This window comes from Pistacia vera, unplaced genomic scaffold (assembly GCF_008641045.1).
Source record: "Pistacia vera cultivar Batoury unplaced genomic scaffold, PisVer_v2 Contig309, whole genome shotgun sequence".
NCBI classification, from domain to species: Eukaryota; Viridiplantae; Streptophyta; class Magnoliopsida; order Sapindales; family Anacardiaceae; genus Pistacia; species Pistacia vera.
The window spans coordinates 164,029-187,704 of NW_022196123.1; the positions used below are offsets into that span (position 1 = coordinate 164,029).

The window sequence follows — 23,676 nt, forward strand, 5'->3', positions numbered from 1 at the left end:
GTTGTACAGTCTGATAGAAGTGCATGTAGATGAGGACTGTACCCACTCACGTGGCCAGGGTTCCGAATCCATGCCTCAACCGAGTCTGACCGGCATAGAAAGAAAGAAAGAATAGAACACAGAAAGAAAGAACAGAACAAAAAGAAAGAAAGAAAGAACAAAACACAAAAAGAAAGAACAAAACAAAAAGAAAGAAAGAATAGAACACAGAAAGAAAGAACGGAACAGGAAAAAAAAAAAAAGAATAGAACACAAAAAGAAAGAACATAATAGAAAGAAAGAAGAGAAACAGAAAACAGAAAAGAAATTGCATTCTTTATGCATTTATGCACATGCATCATGGCATTCATATTATTCAGAATTAGTTTCTCCAATTGTGCTTACATGTTAGTAAGTGCTAAAAAGAATAGAGAAAGAACAGAGAGATAGAACAGAAAAAGAATAGAGAAAGAATAGAAAAGAACAGAGAAGAAGAGAGAAGCGTGATGTAAGGAAAGAATTCAGAATATGAGCAACGAAGATAGAAGGGTAGCATAGCGGGTTTACTTACTGAGCCATTAGTGCTCGCGCCGTTGTTTTCAATGTTTTTTGCAGATAGTAGATGAGATGCGGTTGCTTGGAATGTCAAGATGCGGAAGGGTCGGGCAACACTGTTGAGCTTCTTGAGAAATTTATTTACACTATGTATAGTTATGTATATATAAAGAAAATTTGGGCTCATTATTTTATACTCATCTACATGTATATTTTCGTAATATATATATTTAGTTAATTTTACTGTTTATTTTATGAGTATACTAGCTAGAGAGAGTCATTACACTTAAGACTTTAAACAATCGCTTTTTGGGAGGTAACCCAATATTTCGATTCCATTTGGTTTATTTTTATTTTTATTATTTTTTTTTTATGAGTAATGACGTTTCTATTTAGTATTTCTTCTTTTGTTTTGTTTTGTTTTGTGTGTTAGGTGTTTGCATTATAATTAGTTTATTGATTATCGTTTTCAGGAAATGGGAGAACACATGCACGGAAAAGTAAACAATTCAGCATCACGCTCGTCGCAGTGGTGAAATACATCGCTGCAGCGAGCATGCATTTCGCGCACGCATAAGAGCCAGACATGATTAATCACGCTCGCCGCAGCAACGAAACCTATCGTTGCAGCGAGCGTGAGTCCAGTAGAATGCTGCTTCAAAAAGCACGATCACTGTGACGACGTATATGATTGCCGCAACAATAGCACCAGGCCATGCGATTTCGCGTTTAAATCAGCCCGTTTCCCTTTTCCTTAAACTTTTCACATTACAGACTCTTCTCTTCCACAAGTGCTCTTCACCAAATTTTTTTCATTTCCTCACAATTTCTTTAACCCATTTGCAATTTGTACTCCATTGCTTACTAACACATTCAAATTCCCTTCACATTACGTAGATTGAGGAGGCAAGAGTGATTTTCACAAAAACAAATCAAGATTAGGGTTTTAAAAGCAAATTGGGGGTTTTCGAAAATTCATCTAATTCATATCAATTCAAGGCATATTTGGACAGTACAAGGTTCAAGTAAGTGTTTCTTACTCATTTTGCATTATAATTTTGAAAGGTAGTATCCATTGATTTGAGTTTTGTGGGTGTGGGTTGATTATTGTTGATTGTTGTTGAGTGTTGAAAATTGGAAGAGATTAAGTTGTTGTTCGTGATTGAATATGTGCTATGTTTGCATGATTGAAGAATAAAAGTTGTTATTTGTGGGAGTTTGGTGATTTTTCGTTGAGCATTGAAGGTTGATTGGATTAACTGCGAAATACCAGGAAGTGATAGGAGTGACAAAGGAAAAAGGCAAGCCTCTGGTGATAACCGGTTTGTTAGTCAGGCTGCCTAGGACAGATATGAAAATTTTGCAAAGAAACCGGGGGGATTTATTGAAGAGAGAGGGCTAGTATTTGCAGAAGCTTTTGAGGGAATAACTGATGTGATTCAAGCTCTAGGTTGGGAGAAATTTTGTAAAGAACCCCCGGCGCCTGCTATTGCCTCTATGGTAAATGAGTTCTATGCCAACGTTCCTGATAGCGTTGACGGCAAGACAATGGTAAGAGCTAAAGAGATCATATTCAATGCCGCTGCTATTAATCAGTTTTATGGGCTACCGCAAGTTGAGCTAGATGATGACGCCTATGCCGCATTCAAGCACCAAGTGGATTTTGACGCAGTGATTAATTCTTTGACTGAAGGGAAAGCTACATGGTTTATTGCAGCTAGGGAACACATCCGTTTTGATAGTAAGTTCTTGAACTCAACTTCGCGCATGTGGCTATATTTTGTATGCGCTCGATTGATGCCCTCCAAGCACATGAGCACTATTAGTAAAGCCAGGGCGATTCTAATATATGTAATTTAGCAGAAGATGAGAATGAATGTGGGTGAGATTATCGTTCAAGAGATTATCCATTCAGCAAAGCGTACCAAGACTGGTTTTTTCTTTCCTCACCTGATTACTGCATTGTGTAAGCAAGCTGAAGTGCCGTTGAATGTTGAAGAGGTTTTTATTCCACAAGGCGTGTGTCTTACCATGCAATTTCTGCAAAATTTAACCAGTGGGGGCAGAGTAAAGGTACCTAGGGCCAAAGCATCTTCATCGACGAAGCATTCCCAAAGAGATCAATTGTCGAAGCTCCATGAAGACATCAAATAGTTGAAAACGCAACAGAATCACCAAGAAGCCTAGATGACATGGATGAGTGGGCAAATGAGGGTACAACATGAGATGCAGAGATTGCAACTTGCTCATGCTAGGATAGCAGCACTAGGGTGTGAATAGACTGATTTTGTGTACCCAACGGATGAGGAACAAGGCGATGATCCTGATGAGGACTCTGAGGAGAGTATGGAGGAGTAGTTTGAGAGTTCAAGGTGCTTGAGTTACTATTGTCGATGCAGTTTGTTTTGGTCGTTTTTATTTTTCTATTTTGATGTACTTGCATTTTGTCTACGTGTTCTTTGAGTCTTTTTGAACTGTTAGTTTATTTTGTTTTATTGTTTTGTTTTCGCTGTTCATGCTCTTTTTATCCATTCTTGTATTTTGCATAACTCTAATGGCCGACAAGGTCTGTTTAGTGGTTTTTCTATTTTGATAGAACGACTGGTGTATACGACTGGACGGCTTTATTATGTTAAGGAATGAGGTAACGTTTCTTTCTTTTATTCTTACGCTTAACATTGGGGACAATGTTGATTTTATTGGTTGGGGGTAGGAATTTAAGAAAACTTAAATTGAGCAAAATTTTTGTAAGGATTTAGAGAGCAGTTTTTTTTTATTCTTTTATTTTAGGTTGTGAGCTTTTATTTTTGTCTCTTGGATGAAATCAATTGTCTATGATAGGAATGTGATTGCAATAACATAGAACTAATAGAGGACATTAATTTTTACCTTTGCTTTCGGATGAGTGTGAATATTAATGACATTGAGTTGAAACCCTAGTGAACTGTGGATTGAAAGTGGTTCAGTCACTTACTTAGAGACGTGTTATGTATGAAGTTTCCATGAACTTTATTGTGATCTCAGCAAACTCTAGAACTCATTTGATAATCACTTGAGGCGAAATCCTAGAGTTCGAATCACTTGAGGCGAAATCCTAGAGTTCGCATCACTTAGGAAATGATTTAGGCTGTTTTTGGACCGATTGAGCCTTTCAAGCCGACCCTTTTTATCATTATCACTAGTTAACCCTTTGAGCCTTTTTAAACACAATTTAGCCTTGTTTTTATTTCTTTGAACTTAATTTTTACCCTACTCTAATTATGAGCCTAAAACACAATCCTACCCGTTTTATCTTTAAGAGACTTAATTGTAATTCAAGCTTATTACAAGTGTTGGTGAGGACGTGTAGTTTTGCCACAACCCAGGTTTATCCAAAGAAATTGGTTGGGGGTTGTGGAGGGCTTGTAAGATCAGTGGGGCTGTGTGTGTGTTTTCTACTTTCTTCTTATTATTGTTGTGAAAAAAAATGAAAAAAAAAAAAAGAGGGGAAAGAAAAAAAGAGAAAGAAAAGAAAAGTGGGCATTGAAAAGCATTGTAAAGATCTGGAATTATACAAATGAGTTTATATTACTATCAAAAAGAAAGAGCTCGATAAAGGTTGGGAAGCTATTGAGTGAAAAAGTGAAGTGTTTTTGTAAGAATGAATGAAAATTAAGTCTCTTAATTTGATTTTTGTTAATTTCCCTTTTCGTTCCTTCATGAACTCATATCCTAGCCTAACGTTACAACCTTTACAAAGACCTATTGATCCAAGGTAATGTGAAATTCTACATTAGTGGAGAGTGGTTTGAAAAGTGAGCCTATGGAGTTTGATTCCATGATTCAAATATAAGTCATAACCTGAATACTGATATCAAAAATTTTGTTCATGAATTTTATGCATAAAACCATTTGGGTTTGTATACTAATGGTTTGTGGTTGTATGGATGTTCTAGGGTCAATAAAAAAAATGGAATTGATGTTTGCATTGTCTATGAGTTTAGGTGATATTTAATTATTCTACTTGTTTTTGTGTATATGATATTTTTGAGACACCTTTATGAATTGATCCAAGAATTTTTGTTAGTTTTAGTTCTTTTTATGTTTATTTTTATTTTTTGAGTTTATGATTAATTTAGTATGGATGTTTGTGGGTATCATCGCTGGAAACCCTCACGAGACTACAACTTGTCCAACTAGGGCTACCTAGGGGTTTAAAGTTGTGTTGCATACACTAAATGCAATCATGTCAATCTACGAAAATGATTTAGGATAGTTTAGATATGAGTTTTCATTGGTTGTTTTATTTTCAAGCTTAAAGATTTATTTTATCGCTTAGTTTGCTAGGGACTAGCAAAAAGCTGGTTAGGGGTTGTGATAAGAGCTTGAAAGTATATCTTTTGTTAGTGATTTAATTGGATTATTTGTGGAAAAATGTGTATAAATTGTGGAATTTGAATTAATCATTTCATAAATACATTTTATGGGATCACGGGTGTATTTTGAGTATTTTCAGGTTCAAACCAGTATGTGAAGGAAAAATAATGATGTCAATGGAATTCATGACGAGTAGGAACAAACGGTGCAAGAATCGGAGTTGAAACGACAAAGTTGTGACGCATCGAAGATACAACGTAAAATCTGGAAATTCTTCAAGATGAGCATGCTTCACTATTTGGATCATAACATGAGCTGTAGAAATCAGAATTTGATGATTCTTGTGGCATTGGAAATATTATTGAGAGAGCTACAAAGTTTGTGTTGATGACTTTACCAAATTCTGAATATCACGGACTCATTTGATAGAAAGAACGATCGCTACAGTGACAGTTCTTATCGCCGCATCGATGGGTCACGAGCCTGTTTAAGTTATTACATTCGCCTAGTCCGAATCTGAATGGGTGAAGGCATTTAATTCTTTCCTAAGTAACCTCCAAACCCTAGTACTATAAATAAGGGTCTTTAAGTAGTTTTAAGGGGGGATTGGAAGGAGGAGAAAGGACGGCTACTACTTTGGAGATCGGAATTCTTGCGATTCTCGTTCACAAATTAGAGACGTTTTTCTATTTTTCTTTCTTGAACTCATGTTATTAAATACAATGGTTATTTTTATTACTGTATTTATGAACTAAATCTCTTTTCTAGGGCCAAGATGTAGCCCACTTTATGAATATGTATTGACTTAAATTGTTGTTAATTCTTATTGAGCTTTTAATTCTAATTTTTATTATTGTGCATAATGCTTTCAATTCTTAAGGGCATGAGAGTTGAATGATTTTATGGGTTGGGTTGAGATCGAGAGATGAAACCTGATTAGTCTAAGGTAATAAAACCATAGATTGAGCGAACGCTAGAGATAGGTTACCTTGATTTTTTTGGCTCTGGTAAATTCCATAGAACTTAATGATCTCTTAGCTTCTAAATTCAACTTAGAGATATTTTGGGTTGTTGCTTAAGTATTAATTTGCTAATTGTTCGAGAGAAAGTTAGTGGAATATTAGGGAGTTTGGCCTTTAGGATAAGCTTAATTAGGTTAGCAATAATTGTCAATGCATAGGATTAAATTGGTGTGAAATCTATGCCCTAGGTTTAGTCATATTGATTTCTTTACCAAAGTATTTATAAAATTCTGCTTTTATTTAGTTTTTAGTTTATATTCTTTTTCATTAAATTCATTCTTAATTTTGGTTCATCAAATAGCAATAAGATATACTAGTTTGGTACTTAGTAAGTAGTTCTCTTGGGATTCGACACACGTTTACTCAAGCTTTATTAGTTGCACGATTTCGTACACTTACGAAAAGCCTGTCAGTAACCGAAGGTTGACACTATTTCTATGCCTCTGTCTCGTCAAGATAACAGATGATGAAAGGATCGTATTGTACGGTAACCATATCGTTGACAAGTAGTTGCTTCACTAAATCTGAATCTATCGGGTGGCCATGATGCCTTGCTAGGGGCCAATCTTGGTCTGTGTGTAGTGAGATGATTAATTGGTGTTAATCGTGATACTACACACTACCGGTATGAAAAGGAGCCTACGGGTTACACACATAGAAGATAATTTAAGAACCAGTTTATAAGAAGGGTATTTTCGTCTTTTTAGGCAAAAGGGTATTTTGGTAATCTCACAGTATAATTAAATTTGCTGAGGTCGTAGCCTTTATTTAATTTGATATTAAAATTAAATAAGTGAGATTACGTTTAAATATATGTTCGCATATATTTAAACAAATTATCATTATTGTTAAATGTTAATGTATTATATATATTAATTTAATTTAATTGAGATAATGATAATTAAAATAAAATATCTTAAAAGGGCTGCTTGGATACAAGGAGTTGTTTAGGTTGGTACCCAAGCTCATCCCATGATGGATTAGGGTATAGTGTTGCANTATATATATATATATCATTAATTATTTTGAGCAGGAGAAGTGTTGTCGTCATCGATTCCAGCGAAGGAGGGAGGTGTCGTCATCTGTTGTCGTCGAGCAAGGGAGAAGGGAGGAGAAGCGAGGTGCATTGCTACCGAAATCCAGCGAAGGAGGTGCTACCGTCGTTGAGTAACGAAGAAGGAAGGTGCATTGTGTAACGCCTGTTAGAGTAGATGCCCTAAAGCCAATCAATTATTGTAAAATCGACTCTTTGTAATAATGTTCATTAATCAATAAAAGGCATTTTATTCTATATCGCGTAAATCATTATTATTGCAATATGTATTGATATATGTTCTTAGAATGGTAGAACTGTGACGAGGGTATCAAGTGTTTCAAATCTTGATAGTGAGAACCCTATGTGCACCTAAGGTGGCCATTCTAGAAACGTCCGTAGCCCCAGTATTATTCTGAAGTAAGGGCACGGTTAATACAGTAACGCTATCATAGTGTTGAACGACTTTGTCGAGAGGCAGTGACTGATCTCACTTGTCAAGGTTGTTTGGCGACAACCTAGTGTAACATATGGGTGCTTGTTGTAGGCGGATATATCGCAACAAGTTCATTGGACTGACCTACTAGAGGATTCCACATGGATGGTAACCCCAGTGTCTATGGAACAAATCCTCTAACGAATGGTGGTACATGTGATACTTAGACTGAGATCACCGGAGCGCCTTGTGCACCGATTGGTGTAGTTTGACACTACCCTAATGCAATTCTTTTTAGAGCTGTCAATATGGTAGTGATTGGCTGCATCAAGGAGTGTATCAAGACTATGGTGGATTAATAGAGGATTCAACACTCCCGGATATGGGAGAAGTTATCTCACGGCGCAATTCAGTAAATGGCAATGACACTAAAACTGTGGCCACAGTGGGATTGAGTTGTTACTCTATCCGAATTATAATATAGGTCATTGGTCCAGAAACTAAATACATAATATCGAGAGTAACTGAAGGTTGACACTATTTCTATGCCTTCGTCTTGTCGAGATAACGTATGATGAAAGGATCGAATTGTACGATAACCATACCATTGACAGGTAGCTACTTTGCTGAATCCGAATCTATTGGGTGGCCATGATGCCTTGCTAGGGGCCAATCTTGGTCTGTGTATTAGTGAGACGATTAATTGGTGTTAATCGCGATACTATACACTGCCGGTATGATGAAGAGCCTATGGGTATGGGTCACACACATAGAATATAATTTAAGAGCCAAGAAGAAAGAAGGGCGTTTTTTCATCTTTTTAGGTGAAATGGTATTGTTGTAATTTTACAGTGTAATTAAATTTGCTGAGGTCGTAGCCTTTATTTAATTTATTAGAAAAATTAAATAAGTAAACTTATATTTAAATATGTGTTAGCATACATATTTAAATAAATTATCATTATTGTTAAATGTTAATATATATATATATATATATTGAATATATATATATTAATTGATTTTAATTGAAGATAATGATGAATTAAAATAAATATCTAATTGGGAGTGTTTGGTAACATGGGGTGTTTGGGTTGGAGCCCAAGCCTATTCCATAAGGGAATATGGCAACTAAAATATGACTATAAAAGAAAAAGGGGTGTGTGTGATTTTAATAAATGATTCATTCTTTGATTGAGAAAAAAAAAAAAAACAAAACACACAACCCCAAAACACTCTCTCCCACGCGACATTGCTATTTTGCTTTGAAATCAAATTCTTTTGATTTTTCTTCTTGTTTCTTAAAGCTAAGGAGGATCTAGCAAATCCCTCCTTAGTTCTTTGTGATTGTCTTCGTGTGGACTACGTGGGTTCGATCCTACACTTGGGTCGGTAGCAAAACATTTAAGGACAAAGTTGGAGGAGCCTCCAAACGTGCGTAAAATTATTGAACCTTGAATCTGATTTTCTGCAGATTTAATTTATATATTATATAAACTGTGATATTATACCCGGATCTTGGTTCTAAGGAACGATCCATGTCATTTATGCTTTTGTTTTCCGCTGTGTAAGTGGGTCGTTCACTAACAGTGGTATCAGAGCCTCGGGTATTGATTTCTATAGTTTATTGTATGATTTATAACATGTATTTGGTTGATAACATGTCATTTTTGAAAAATCTGCAAAAACTACAAAATCAGAAAAATCTTTTTTTGGATGAATGATTCAAATGATAAAATGGTTTATAATGTGTTGATGGATGTTATATTGGTTGGTTGATATCCTGGTTGAACGTGTGTGCGATTCGATTTGACTTGGATTCATGTTATTACACAAAAACTGCAAAAAACGCAAACTGTTCATATTGGGGACTTCCAGGTTTCGCCGCGGCGAGTGCTGTCTTGAATTTTTTGCCCCGGCGAAGTCTGTAGCTTTCCCAATTCTGTATTTTTCGTGAAGGGACCAATCTGCTGTTTTTAATAACCTATAAAGCCAATAATCATTCTGCATATAAAAGAGGGTAATTAATTAATAAACCCATTGATAATCATATTTTACACTATGATTTTGCATTGAATTTTGATAGGATTTAGGATACTTTTCATACAATTTGGGCCATAATTTCTACCTAATTCTATTAATTTGTCTTTGTAGGCCTAAACGATGATTTTTAGCATAAATGACAGTTTTGAGCGTAAATTGTGTAACTTGAGCTTGGAAACTCGGAATGACCTGAATTTAGAAGCTTTGGAAAGCTAAGAAGAAGATCTACAACTTTTATGTTTTGAGTTATTCCTAATTCTGACTGGACAAGGGTGAAAACTCGGTTTGAAATTGTGAAAAGTACGCTGGGAACTGAAGAAAAATGTATTTGGACGTGCTTCAGTATTTCTATGATAACTTGAGCTGTAGACCTTGGATTGTGCTAATTCTTGAACAAACAGAAATATAATTGAAAGGGTTACAATTCATATGTTTAACACTTTTCCAGATTCAGACTATATCAGGCTCAAATTTAGCCTGAAAGTCTTCGCCGCGGCGAGGAAAAATCGTCGCCGCGGCGAAACCTGCATCAGATGTAAAAATAAAATGACACGTTTTGGCTTGCTAGGGCTTCATCCTTAAGTGAGAGAGGTATAAATTAGAGCAAAAAGGAAGACAAAAGAGGCTTGATTCGTCATTTGGAAGGCAGCTTTTGAAAGAAGAAGATTAATGAAGATTTGGGCTTCAAATTAGAGAAGATTTCTCCATCTTTTGCTTGTTTTTCAATGATGAATCTTGATTCAGTTTGTTTTTGTTATTTTAATTCGTTTTTGAGTATGAACTGAGTTGTTTAGCTAGGGTTTGATGTAATCTTGATACAATGATTCAAATTTATATGGATTGAATTACTTTGAGTTTTAATTTCATGATTGAGTGTTTATCTCTTTGCTTAATGTCTTTTGGATGCTTGATCACCATTCAAATGTGTGTTGTTCACAATGAGACTGAGAAGTGATTTGTGATTGTGCCTCTTGGGATAAATACCATAGATTAGCAAACGCTAGAGATAGGTTTAGCGATCTATGAAATCTAGATAGAATTCCACAAAGCTTAAAATCCTTTGAACTATTAATCTTCATTTTGTTGGGTGCGGAAGCTTAATAGGGATAAGTAGGGAAATGTAGCATGAGAATGTATGTTTTACAACTTAGGGAATTCGATTTTCAATCAAGGAATTAGAACTTGGGTAATAGATTCTATGATTTGGGTTAGCGTATCTAGGTGAATTCAACACCCTAGCATTTGTTTTAGAATTGTTTAATTAGTTAAGTTGTTGGGTTTTGCATTTATATTTAGTTTGTTAATCTTCCATCAATCCAATTTATTGTTGCTTCAATTAGGATTTAAACTAGAAAAATCGGTAATTAGTAACACTATCCTCGTGGGAACGATACTCACTCATCACTTTATTACTTTTTGCGACTAGTATACTTGCTATTTTTGCATGTTGTAGTAAACACGCATCAAGTTTTTGGCGCCGTTGCCGGGGATAGTTGATTATTAATATTGATAGTATCTAGTGTAGTGCTAAATTGAAGCTTTTATTTCATTTTTGTAATTAATTGTAAATATTGTATAGTCTTAAGTATGAGAATTGACATTACCTCTTTCGTGCAAGGCAACGATGAATCACTATATGAAGCTTGGGAGAGGTACACGGAGTTGTTAAGGAATTGTCCACATAATGGTCTACCGTTTTGGAGACAAGTCCAAACATTTTACAATGGGTTGCTACCAAATTTCCAACGAGGTAGTGTGGCCGCAGGCGGAGCCTAAATAACAAGACCTGGAAGATGCTTAAAAGTTGCTTGAGCTGATGGCCACATAACTACCAAAGACCTAAGAGAGCAATGCCGAATGAGAACAAGGGTTCTACAGAAGTCAATGTGTTCGCCACATTATCTGCACAAATTGCATCACTTGAAAGCCAATTGGGAGGTTAATGAATGTAAATTCTATTCACTTAGCTTTTATAACTGTGAATTTTGTGTAGGAACCATGGGAGTGTGGAATGCCAAGATGGAAACCATTGGTCTTCCTCAACAACCGAGCAAGTGATTACATGGTTAGTTCACAAAGGCTGCAAAATGACTCCTTCTCTAACACTTACAATCTTGGTTTGGGGAATCACCCAATTTTTCCTGGAACAATCAAAGCAGTTAATCAAATCAAAGGACAAAGCCAAACTATAACCAGTGGTAATCATCAACCATGTGAGTAAAGAATGTCAAGTTGGAGGATATGTTTGAGAAATTCATGCAAGAAACCACAAGTTTATGAATGAGACACGCTCAAACTTTAGAATCAAGGAGTGTCCATTCGAATTTGGAGGTTCAAGTAGCATTGGTTGACAATTGACAGAGAGTCTCAAGGTTCTTTGCCAAGCACAATGGTCACAACTCCTAAAGACAATTAAATGTCATAACCATTGAGAGAGTATATGTTGGAGCAACCTCACATGAAAAAGTTGGAAAACCTGAAGACAAGACCAATGAAGAGGAAAATCTCAAAGCAAAATGGTGTGCAAGATACTTAAGGGAATTTCAACAAAGCAACTCACCTCAAAGGAACAATTTGAGGAATTTGGTGTAAATGCGCACAGTCAAAATTGGTGTTGGAAGGACTCCAAACATGGACTCAATCAATCACCATCTCATCTCAAGTATGCATATATGAACTTGAAGTTCCGAAAAGATGCTTATTTTCGAAATTCCAAAGGAAGACCAGGAGGTGGCAATAGGAAGTGAAGCACCCCACGGATCTATTGACGAAGGACCATGGGAAGTCGAGCTTCGACTATAAATAAGCGCTTCTTGGAAGGCAACCCAAGTGTTTTCATTTGTTTGTTGTTTTGAATTTGTTTAGTTTTTTATGAATTAGAATGATTTTGATTTCGTGTTTTTTTTTTTTTTTTTTTTGGGTGTTTCAGGTGAAATATTGAACTAAGGCAAAAAAAAAGAAACTTCCAGTTTTGCCGCGGCGAAGATGTTTTCGCCGGGGCGACGTTCTCTCTAGAATTTTTTACTGCGGCGAAACAATTTTCTTCGCTGCGGCAGAAAGAGTTTTGCAAAGTTGTGCTCTCTGGAATTTTTTGCCGCGGCGAGGAAATTTTCTTTGCCGCGGCATCGACTGGTTTGTATTTTGTACTGGATGAAGAACTTCACCGCGACAAACGTGAGAATCTTATAAACCCACCTTCATTTTCTCCATTTTTGCGATTTCAAGCAGCCGAGCCTCCAAAGAATTTATTTTCTCTTCTTCAATTTCTCACCATTTTCCCTCAAAATTCTTGCACCATTCCACTCCCTACCTCTTTAAACATCATGCACCTTTCAATTGCCCCAATTTAACCCATTTTGAAGAAATTTTAGCAACCCTAGGTTTGAAAATTTGGAGCTTCCTTTGTGATTTTAATGAAATTGGAGCAATTGAAGGTTGAAAGCTGGGCTTGGTAAGGTTAAGAGTTTTTATGCAATTTTTTTTCTCGCTTTCATGTGGATTTGTTTTTGTTGAAAAATTGCTTGAAATTTGTGTTGATTGTGGATGTTGATTGAGAACTTGAGGATTGAGTTGATTGTGGAGTGTAGAAATTGTTGATTTTGATTTAATTTGTTATTGAGGAAGTTGGGTTGTTGTGTTGAAGTCAGTTTAGCAAATTTGGGAGTTGTGTGAAGAGGAAGAAGTAGAAGAAGATTGAAGCCTGAAGCACTTTCTTTTTAGTTTTGCTTTTATTTCTTTTATGTTTTGTAGTAGGAATTGATGTTGATTTCCTGGTTTTAGCTCTTTATTTGTTTTGTTTAGATTTTAGGTTAGTTCAATACGGTTGAGATTAGGATGTAATTCTTCATATTAATCGGTAAGGGTATCTAACACATTTGCACCATAGATTTCCAATTGTTTGACAGATGATAATGAAGAGAAGCCAAGGAATAGATGCCAGGATTTTGCACAAAAATTGGCCTTTACGGATTATCAGGGAAGTATCTCGTAACATTTACTTTGTTTTTTCTATTCCTTGGATGTGCATGATGTGACATTGGGGACAATGTCATTTTAAGTTTGGGGTAAGGAAATTTTCAGAATTTGTGTGTTTAGTTTGTTTGTGTGCTTCTTTTGTTTTAAGTTCTTTGATGGTTATTTGTTTAGTGTGTTTTTGTGTGTGTGTGTTGTTGTTGTCTAGATGAATTGCATAAGTCTATGATGAAACTAGAATGTTGGGATATTATTTTGGAAAATGTTAGCATTGCTTCAAGTTTAGTTTATTGACTGAATTTTATTGAGGTTTTGTGAGTGTTCAGCCACCATTTTCATTTATTTCGGCATGTCTTAGATTCATTTTATGTGGTTAGGTAAGTTTGATAATGTTGTGGACTCTAGAACCTAGTTAAGAAGTGCTTAGGCGAAATTTAAGATTAGACATTGTTGAGGAAATGATTTAGGCATTTTTCGGAACGTTTGAGCCTTTCCAGCCGACCCATGAAAGAATCTTTCCCTAATTACCCATTTGAGCCTTACAAGATTATCACCCTAAACACTTTATCATACCCCTTAGGAGAATTATGGACCTAATGTATGACACAAAAGAGCTTTGGAGAGGTTGTGTGAATAAGTGATGGACCAAAATCTTAAGTTTGGGGGTGCAAAAATGGCATAAAGAAGGGCAAGAGACCGCAATGGTGTTGTAAATATCTGTTAATCGAAAAAAAAAAAACAAGAAGAGAAAAAATTTCTTTAGTTTGATTCAAATCAAAAATAAGAAATGCACAAGTTTGAGGGTTGTAAAATGGTTGATACTTTGATTGGTGGTTAGAAAGAAAGTGGAGTTGATGTAGCTCTTAGTGTTTGCATGAGGAAAACTGAGTTCTCTTACTTTGTTATTCCTATCCTTTTCTTGGAACCACTTCCCGAGCCTAGCGTTACAATCTTTTAAAGAACTTTTGATTCTTATCTTTGTCTAGTCCTCATAGTGGAGAGTAGTTCGATTTTAGGCTTATGGAGTCTGCAACCATTGATAAACTTTACATTTCTACATAAAATATCCGAAAAGTCGGAATGTGGACTAAGTGGAGATCACCTACTCGGGGGCCATAGAGAAGATAGTCGATGCAACTTATAACTTCTAGAGTGTCGAACATTTTCTAGTATAATTTTTTAACAACCTTAGAGACTTGCATAAATTCTAGGCAATTCTTGTGTTGAGTTTGAGTCTAATTTTTTTTGTTCATTTTTGTTTTGTTGTTTTGTGTTTTTGTTGTTTGTTGCTTTTCTTTCTGAGTTTTTATTCCTTTTTGGTCGAGGACAAGCAAATCTTAAGTTTGGAGTATTTTAATCTATTTTACACTATGATTTTGCATTGAATTTTGATAGGATTTAGGATACTTTTCATACATTTGGGATAATTCTACCTAATTCTATTAATTTGTCTTTGAGGCCTAAACGATATTTAGCAAATGACAGTTTTGAGCGTAAATTGTGTAACTTGAGCTTGGAACTCGGAATACCTGATTTTAGAAGCTTTGGAAGCTAAGAAGAAGACTACACTTTATGTTTTGGGTTTTCCTAATTCTGACTGGACAAGGGTGAAAACTGGTTGAATTGTGAAAGTACGCTGGGAACTGAAGAAAAATGTTTGGACGTGCTTCGTATTCTAGTAACTTGAGCTGTAGACCTGGATTGTGCTATTCTTGAAACAGAAATATAATTGAAAGGGTTACAATTCATATGTTTAACACTTTTCCAGATTCAGATATATCAGTCTCTGGCCTGAAAGTCTTCGCCGCGGCGAGGAAAAATCGTCGCCGCGGCGAAACCTGCATCATGTAAAAATAAAACGTCGCTTTTGGCTTGCTAGGGCTTCATCCTTAAGTGAGAGAGTATAAATTAGAGCAAAGGAGAAGAAAAGAGGCTTGTTTTCTCATTTGGAAGCGCTCTTGAAGAAGAAGATTAATGAAGATTTGGCTTCAAATTAGAGAAGATTTCTCCATCTTTTGCTTTTTTTTCAATGATGAACTTGATTCAGTTTGTTTTTGTTTTTTTAATTCGTTTTTTGAGTATGAACTGAGTTGTTTAGCTAGGGTTTGATGTAATCTTGATACAATGATTCAAATTTATATGAATTGATTACTTTGAGTTTTAATTTCATGATTGAGTGTTTATCTCTTTGCTTAATGACTTTGGATGCTTGATCACCATTCAAATTGTGTTGTTCATATGAGACTGAGAAGTGATTTGTGATTGTGCCTCTTGGTAAATACCTAGATTAGCAACCTAGGATAGGTTTGCGATCTATGAAATCTAGATAGAATTCCATAAAGCTTAAAAGACTTTGAACATTATCTTCATTTGTGTTGGTGTGGAAGCTTGATAGGGATAAGTAGGAAATGTAGCCTGAGGTATGTTTTACAACTAGGGATTCGATTTTCAATCAAGGATTAGAACTTGGGTAATAGATTTATGATTTGGGTTGCGTATCTAGGTGAAATCAACACCCTAACATTTTTTAGCATTGTTAATTAGTTAAGTTGTTGGTTTTGCTTTATTTCATTATCATTCATTTATATTTTGTTATTTGTATTTAGTTGTTAATTTTCATCTCCAATTTATTGTTTCTTCAATTAGGACTTAACTAGAGAAATCTACTTAGTAACACATCCTGTGGAACGATACTCTATTTCACTTTATTCTTTTGCGATTAGTACACTTGTTACATTTCATGTTTAGAAATCACGCATCAAGTTTTTCCATCTTGTGTCATTGCATGTTTAAAAATTGTGCGTGTTTCTACAACATGCAATATGTACAAGTATACTATCGCAACAAGTAAATATATGATGAGTGAGTATCGTTCCCACGAGGATTGTTGCAAGCACTAAGTTCTCTACCGTTTTTAAGTTGAAGAAATGAATTCTTTTGGATTAAGGGAGCAATTAAACAAAACAAAAACAAAATTTACTAAATTAAAGTTAAACTACGAAAGTAGATTTAACGGAATAAATCAATTCAAAAACGGTATTTTTGACTTCATTCGGACTCTAGGGTTAACCTAAATTCATATTTGCTTGCATTGATTGTAATCGAACTCTCTAAGGTGTCCACATACCTTCTCAGCTATGTTTTCCTACTCTTTCCTATTAACCTCCCCACCCAAAAATGAAAGTTAATAATCTAAGTTCATAAGCACAAGATCCGAAATTGATTTCATCGGTTCTTGAATCTATCTCTAGCATCCAATAATACAATGGTGATTATCCAAGAAGCTTAACATGAATTATCTCTCAATCTCATCATGTTCATCACATACAAACAATAAAAACAGAATAATCACACAATCAAAGCAAAATCATATGAAATTAATAATCATCAACTCTCTAACCCATTAGAATCCGAACTACATCAAAACCCTAACACAAAATAGGTTAGTTCATGGATAAATCAATAACACAATTAAAATAAACGAAAATACCAAAGTTCAACATAATGAAAATAAAAGAAAAGACAAGAAATCTCCCCAAATGACGAATCCATTGATTAAATCTCGAATCTTCACTCTCTTTTGATCTAAATTTGCTCAAAATGAATCTAAGAAAAATGTAAAATGCTCTAACCCTACTCCACGAACGCCACAAATGAAAAAACTAAGTCTTTCTTTTATATCTCGCCCAAAATAATACAACTTAGCCTAAACACGAAAGTGTGCGTTTTACAAAAAAATGGAGTACGCAGACTTCACCGCAGCGAAGAAGGAATCTCGCCGCGGCGACAAAGGAGCTGAATCTGATGCGTCACTGGCCCATTTCGCTGCGGCGAAGTTTCCTGAAGAATTCTGAAATTCCAGAATTGCCCTCCACGTGCTTCTGAGTCCAAAAACTCCAAATCTACCTTTATTCGCTCAAAAATTCCATTTTTGACCTGAAACACAAAATTTAAGGAATTAAGTATCAATTCAGGCAAAAATAGACTAAGAAGTATCTAAAATCCGGCCTAAAAGCTTAAATAAACTAATATAATCCTCGGATTATCAAATACCCCCAAACTAAGGTGATGCTTGTCCCCGAGCATCAGGTACAAAACAAGATAAAAGAAAAAAAAAAACACAAACGTACAAAAACACAAAATAGCAAATGACACAAATTAAATAAGAGAAACAAAAGACTCGACTCACAAAACAACTGCCTAGAATTTATACCAATCTCAAATGTTGTTGCAAAATTATTAAAAGACAAATGTTTAACACTCCAAGAAGTTATAAGTTGCATCAACTTTCTTTCTCAATTGGTCCCTCAAGTAGGTAATCCCCACTTCAATCCACCTTTCGACTTCCCAGATTATTTTATGTAGGAATGCAAAGTTTATCAAATGGTGGCAGACTCCATAAGCCTAAATATCGAACTACTCTCCACTAATAAGGACTAGACACAGATAAGAATCAGCGGGTCTTTATAAGCTTGTAACGCTAGGCTCAGGAAGTGGGTTCCAAGAAAAAGGATAGGGAATACAAAGTAAGAGAACTTGGTTTTCCTCATGCAAACACTCAGATCAAATTGAACTCCACTTCTTCTCAACCACCAATCAACATCTCCACTAATTTACACCCCTCAAACTTGTGTCTTTCTTATTTCTGATACCATAAATGTGCGGGTCGAAGGTGTACGTGGTGTTGTTAAACCAGAGGTCGTCAAGTACTGCTAGGTAGTTTTTAAGGCGGTTACTGGTTTCCAGCCGAGATACCCTTCAACTTGGCAAAAGAATTTTTTTTTTTTTTAACAGCAAAATATTTATACAATCGAGACACATCCATTGAATTGAGGTGAACTTCCTCTTTTATTTTTATTGCCCTTCTCACAAGCCCCAAACTATTCTTCTAGTCAATTCGTACAACTCTTCCCTTTCTTTGTGTTTGCATTAGGATCAAATTCTCCTAAGAGTACGACAAAGTGCTTAGGGCATAAGGATCGGACAATTTTTTGTTAGCCAAGAAAAATGAAGCAATAATGATTCATACGGCTCAAACGGGTGACTAGGGACAATTTCATTCCTGGGTCAGCTAGAAGGGCTCAAACGTTCCAAAAAGAATGCCTAAATCATCTCCTCAACCATGTCTAATCCTAGAATTTCACCTCAAACACTTCTCTACTAGGTTCTAGAGTCCACCAACATTATCAAACTTTACCTAAGTACATAAAATGAATCTAAGCATGCGAAAAAAAAAAATGAAAATGGTGGTTGAACCACTCAACAAACCTCAATCAAAATTCAGTCAATAAACCTAAACTTGTAGCAATGCTTAACATTTCTCAAAAAAAAAAAAAAAAAAATGCAACAATCCAATTCGCATCATTGATTTATACAATTCATCATCAGCAAAAACAATCAAAACAAAGTAAAATAAACAAAATCAAATCAAAAATTTCTAATTTTCCTACCTCCAAACGAAAGATGACATTGTCCCCAATGTCCCATTAGGAATGGAAAATAAAAAATAACAAAGGTACGAGAAAGTTCCCTGGTTAATCTGTGAAGTGTCGTTCCACATTGCACACCCGGTCCTTGACTTTTTCATCACCCAACATCTGTCAAAACAATTGAAGCTACGGTGTCCATTGTGTTAGCAAAAGTTCACAAACTAAATTGAAAATATTACATCCTAATCTCGTCCTTGCAACAACTACAAATTAAAATAAAATGAAACAACTAAAACAACTACACAATCCAAAACAAAAATAAGAACTGAGTTTAATATTTGAAATGAAAAACCAATTCAACTAAACAAATGAAAATAAAGACAACAACACAGGTGTTCCGGTGCTCATTCTTCGCCTCCCTCGTCTTCCTCTTCTTCCTCTTCTGATTCGGAGCCCATCCACTCATCGAAATCCTAGTCGGCCATTGGAATCCTGAAGTGTCAATGTTGAGCTTGTTAAAGCTACTCTTTTGCATCTCATACATCATCTGGGTCTGCTCAACCACCCAATCCTGACGTTTTGTCATCCGTTTCATCATACCCATCATCTGCTGCATCATCTCCTTCTGTGTAGCCGTGGAGCTAGAGGATGTGACAGGGCCTCGTGTGGTTCTCTACCGTTTTGTTCCTACCCTTGGTTGCTCAGCTTTTGGACGTTCAAGATGCTTCTGAAAATAATCTGAATCGAGGATAGGGGCAGCATGAATACGTTGCTCATCATCTCCTACCTTGGCTCTAGCTCTAATGCACAAGGCTGTGATGAGATGTGGGAAAGAATAACTTGATCGCCTTGGTTTGGCGACATGATGAATGTTGTTAAAGATAATTCTTCCCACATTTATATTCTTTCCTGTGGCAATGGAAGAAAGCAGTAATGCTTTTTCATAAGTTACTATGCTATAGTGCGTTTCCGACATCAACTTCGCACTAACAAAATATTGCCACAATCAAGCCATTGGTGTCAAAGAAGTTCCCTTAATGGTCTTCTTTTGTTTTTTTGACACTGACCAAGTTGCATCCGGTTTTGCAATGACCGGAGGAATGATACTATCCTCAAATTGTGTCCCCCTAAACCTTCCGTACTCATCCTGATCATCAAACCCAGGCAGGTTGTAAAACTCATTGATTATATCTTCTGTAAACGGCACATCAACCCCTCTCACAAATGCAAAACCCTCTTCACAATTTGGGAGGTTGGCATAAAACTCCCTTACTAGCGGCTCTACAGCCGGTTGTGCAGGAGCACTCATAAACAGTTCCCATTGTCTCCCTCGACTCCAATCCAACGCCTAACTCGCGGTCAATCCGCACTCTGGAATAAAGCCCTTATCTCTTCTTTGGATAGCCCCTTGATATCGTTTCTGGGCCTCTTTATTTGCAAAGCGACTGTCCACTTTCTTTCCTTTTCCCTTTCCTTTGTATGGCAACTTAACTTTGGGTGCCATTTTCTATAAATCAATTCACAGCGCAACCTAAAAATTCAAGTCTAGGTTCCCAACAACAACCAATTCAAACCTGAAAAAAAGAATTGAAAATACTTCCAAAAATGAGTTTAGGGAACTTGAGATCTTACCAATATGAAGGATTATCCACCACCAATTTACTCAGAATTAGCCCAGATTGGAAAGCCCCAAATTTCTTGAACTTGAAATTTTTGTGAAATTTTTGAAAAATTTGTTGTTGAAATGAGTTGTTTTGGTATTTAGAAGGGTTAAGGAGTGAAAACTTTGGTTGGGAAAACACTTGGGAGGCCAAGGATTGAAATTGGAAATTTTTTCTCTTAAATGTATTTGAAAAAATGTGTGGAAAATGAAAAGCCAAAGTGAGTTTATACAGAAAACAGACTTCGCCACGGCGAAGTACTTCATCGCGGCGAAGTACTTCATTCATGAACACAAATTTGAAACCTAGGCTTCACCGCGGCGAAGCAAAATACTTCGTCGGGGCGAAAAAATACAGTGGCTAATCGCTGTAGCGAGAAAAAAATCTTCGCCACGGCAAAATTTCCTTAGAGAAATTTCGTCAAACCTTCTACACTACGGTGCAGAAAAATACTTCGCTGGGGCAAAAAATTACGGTAGCTATCACAAATTTTCAGGTTGCTTCGCCCCGGCGAAGAACAATCTTCGCCGCGGCGAAGTCTGGGACTTTTCAAAACCCATTTTTCTACAAAGTGCTTCGCCGTATTCTTCGCCTCGGCGAAGTCTGGAGCATTTTCGGTCCTTTCCCTTGCTGAAAACTTCACCTGAAACACCCAAAAACACACTAATAAAAAATCATTCAAAATCATAAAGAATTCAAACAAATTCAAACACAACAAAATGAAAAACAAATAGTTAAAAACACTTGGGTTGCCTCCCAAGAAGCGCTTGTTTATAGTCGATAGCTCAACTCTCTCGGTTTTTCACGTCAGTCCAGATTATCCAAGTACATCACATCCCGAAATTTTTCCTTGTGCTCGAGCTTCTTTTGCTGATGATCTTTTTCACACAGGGTCCTTGTTGAGAGTTTCACCACCCATTTCCATCCCTTGGTCATAATTTTGGTGGTTCGACTTTTCTCACCGACTGCTTTCCGTTTTCTTGACTGTCCCTCACCCTTTTTGAGCTAAGAGATTCGTTCCTCGTGAAAACACAATCTCGACTGTGGCTTATCTCGGAATTTTGTGCAACCCCTTCCATTATGGTCCTCACTCTCGAACTGATTTGGTTTGACTATGCAGCTCTTAATTTCCACCTTAGGATTGTTCAGTTGGAAGGGTTCAATTTTTGCCTGGTCCACCACATCGATTTTTAAACATGACTCTTGTTTAGGTGGAGCTCTCATTGATTCAAGGACCTTAAATATTATTTCTTCATCTTGCATCCTCATGATCAACTTTCCTTCTTGAACGTCGATTAAAGCTCTTCCGGTAGCCAAAAATGGTCGTCCCAGGATAAGAGGAATCTCTTTATCCTCTTCAATGCCCAACACAAAGAAATCCGCAGGAAAAATAAACTTGTCCACCTTAATCAACACATCCTCCACAATGCCCCGCGGATGCTTTATCGATCTATCTGCAAGTTGCAAGCATATTGTTGTCAGCTTCACTTCACCAATTCCTAATTTCCTGAAAACAAAAAAAGGTTAATGCTGGCACCTAGATCACATAAAACTCTATCAAACGTAAAATCTCCTATAGTACAAGTAATGGTAAAACTCCTTGGATCTTTGAGTTTCGAGGGCAGCTTTTTCTGGAGAATGGCAATGCACTCCTCCGTGAGCATCACCATTTCCTCATCTTCTAACTTCCTCTTGTTTGATAAGATTTCCTTAAGAAATTTCGCGTAGCTCGACATCTATTGCAATGCATCTGCAAAAGAAATGTTAATATGCAGTTTCTTAAAAACATCGAGAAATTTAATGAATTGCTTATCTTGATTTTCTATTCTAAGTCTTTGCGGAAAAGGTACGAATGGTGTGTGATGCGCCAACTCTGGTGGTATCTCGGGGAATGGCAATTTCTCTTTCCTTTTCTTTTTCCCCTCTTCCTGCTTTTGCTCATCTTTCCTTGGGCTGGGTGGTTTCTCTTCAGCAATGATTTCTTCATCAATTTCCTCATCAGATTCTTCATTTTTCTTTGGTGGATTTTCCTCTTTCCTTGATTTTTCCACCTCTTCTAAAACTGTCCCACTTCTCAACGAAATTGCATTTACTTGCTCACGCTGGTTAGTCACTCTGTTGCTTAGTAAGGAACCCTGCGGTCTCTCATTTAGCTTCTCGGCCAATTGGCCCATCTATACGTCAAGATTCCGAATGGACACCCCTTGATTTCTGAAATTCGTCCTTGTCTCGTTCATAAATCTCATGGTCTCCTGCATAAATTTCCCAAACATGTCTTCCAACTTTGTCACTCTTGGATCTCCCGGTTGATTATTCACCCTTGGTTGGTTATTTGGTACTATCCTTTGGTTCCATTGATTATTTTGCCGATTCTGATTGCCCCAAGCCAGATTTGGATGATTTCTCCACCCCGGATTGTATGGTTCGGAGTACGGGTTGTTTGGTTGCCTCTGATTTCCTGCCAAGTAGTTCACTTGCTTCATTGATGAAGATGATGAAGCAAATGTGTTCCCCACTTGATAATCGCTACTCACATGGTTTCCTGCATAAAAATCACAAGTTAGTTGAGGTGCTTGAATAGAGTTTACCTGCATACTTCCCAACTGTTTCTGAAGTACCGTGAGTTAGGCTGAGATGGCTGTGAAGGCATCAACTTCATGAAGACCCGTAGATTTTCCTGTTATTGCTCTCTCATTTGGTCTTTGATAGTTGTTGCTTGCCAAAACCTCAAGCAACTCATAAGCCTCCTCTAGTGTCTTATTCTGCAAAGCTCCTCTTGGCACTGCATCCACCATGGTTTGCACGCTACCCATTAGTCCATTGTAGAAAGTTTGGACTTGAAGCCAAACTGGCAACCCATGGTGTGGACATTTCCTCATCAATTCCTTGTACCTCTCCCAAGCCTCATACAATGACTTGGATACCTCTTGTAGAAATGATGTGATATCATTTCTCAGTTTTGTTGATTTTGCTAGAGGAAAGAACTTAGTTAGGAACTTCTGTGCTAGATCATTCCAAGTTGTGATAGTCCATGCTGGTAGTGCCATTAACCACCCCTTAGCTTTATCCCCCAATGAGAATGGGAATAACCTCAACCTAATGGCGTCATCTGACACTCCGTTCGACATGAAAGTGTCACAAATTTCCAAGAAGTTTGCAATATGTTGATTCGGATCTTCCTTCAAATCACCAT

General features: G+C 36.5%; 1 non-coding gene across 1 annotated transcript; it reads left to right on the plus strand.

Annotated features, from left to right (window-relative positions):
* The first annotated feature begins 23,336 nt into the window (after positions 1-23,336).
* Positions 23,337-23,443, plus strand: LOC116136084. The gene has a single exon (XR_004128987.1). It is a non-coding gene; the product is annotated as a small nucleolar RNA R71 (small nucleolar RNA).
* Positions 23,444-23,676: the final 233 nt, after the last annotated feature.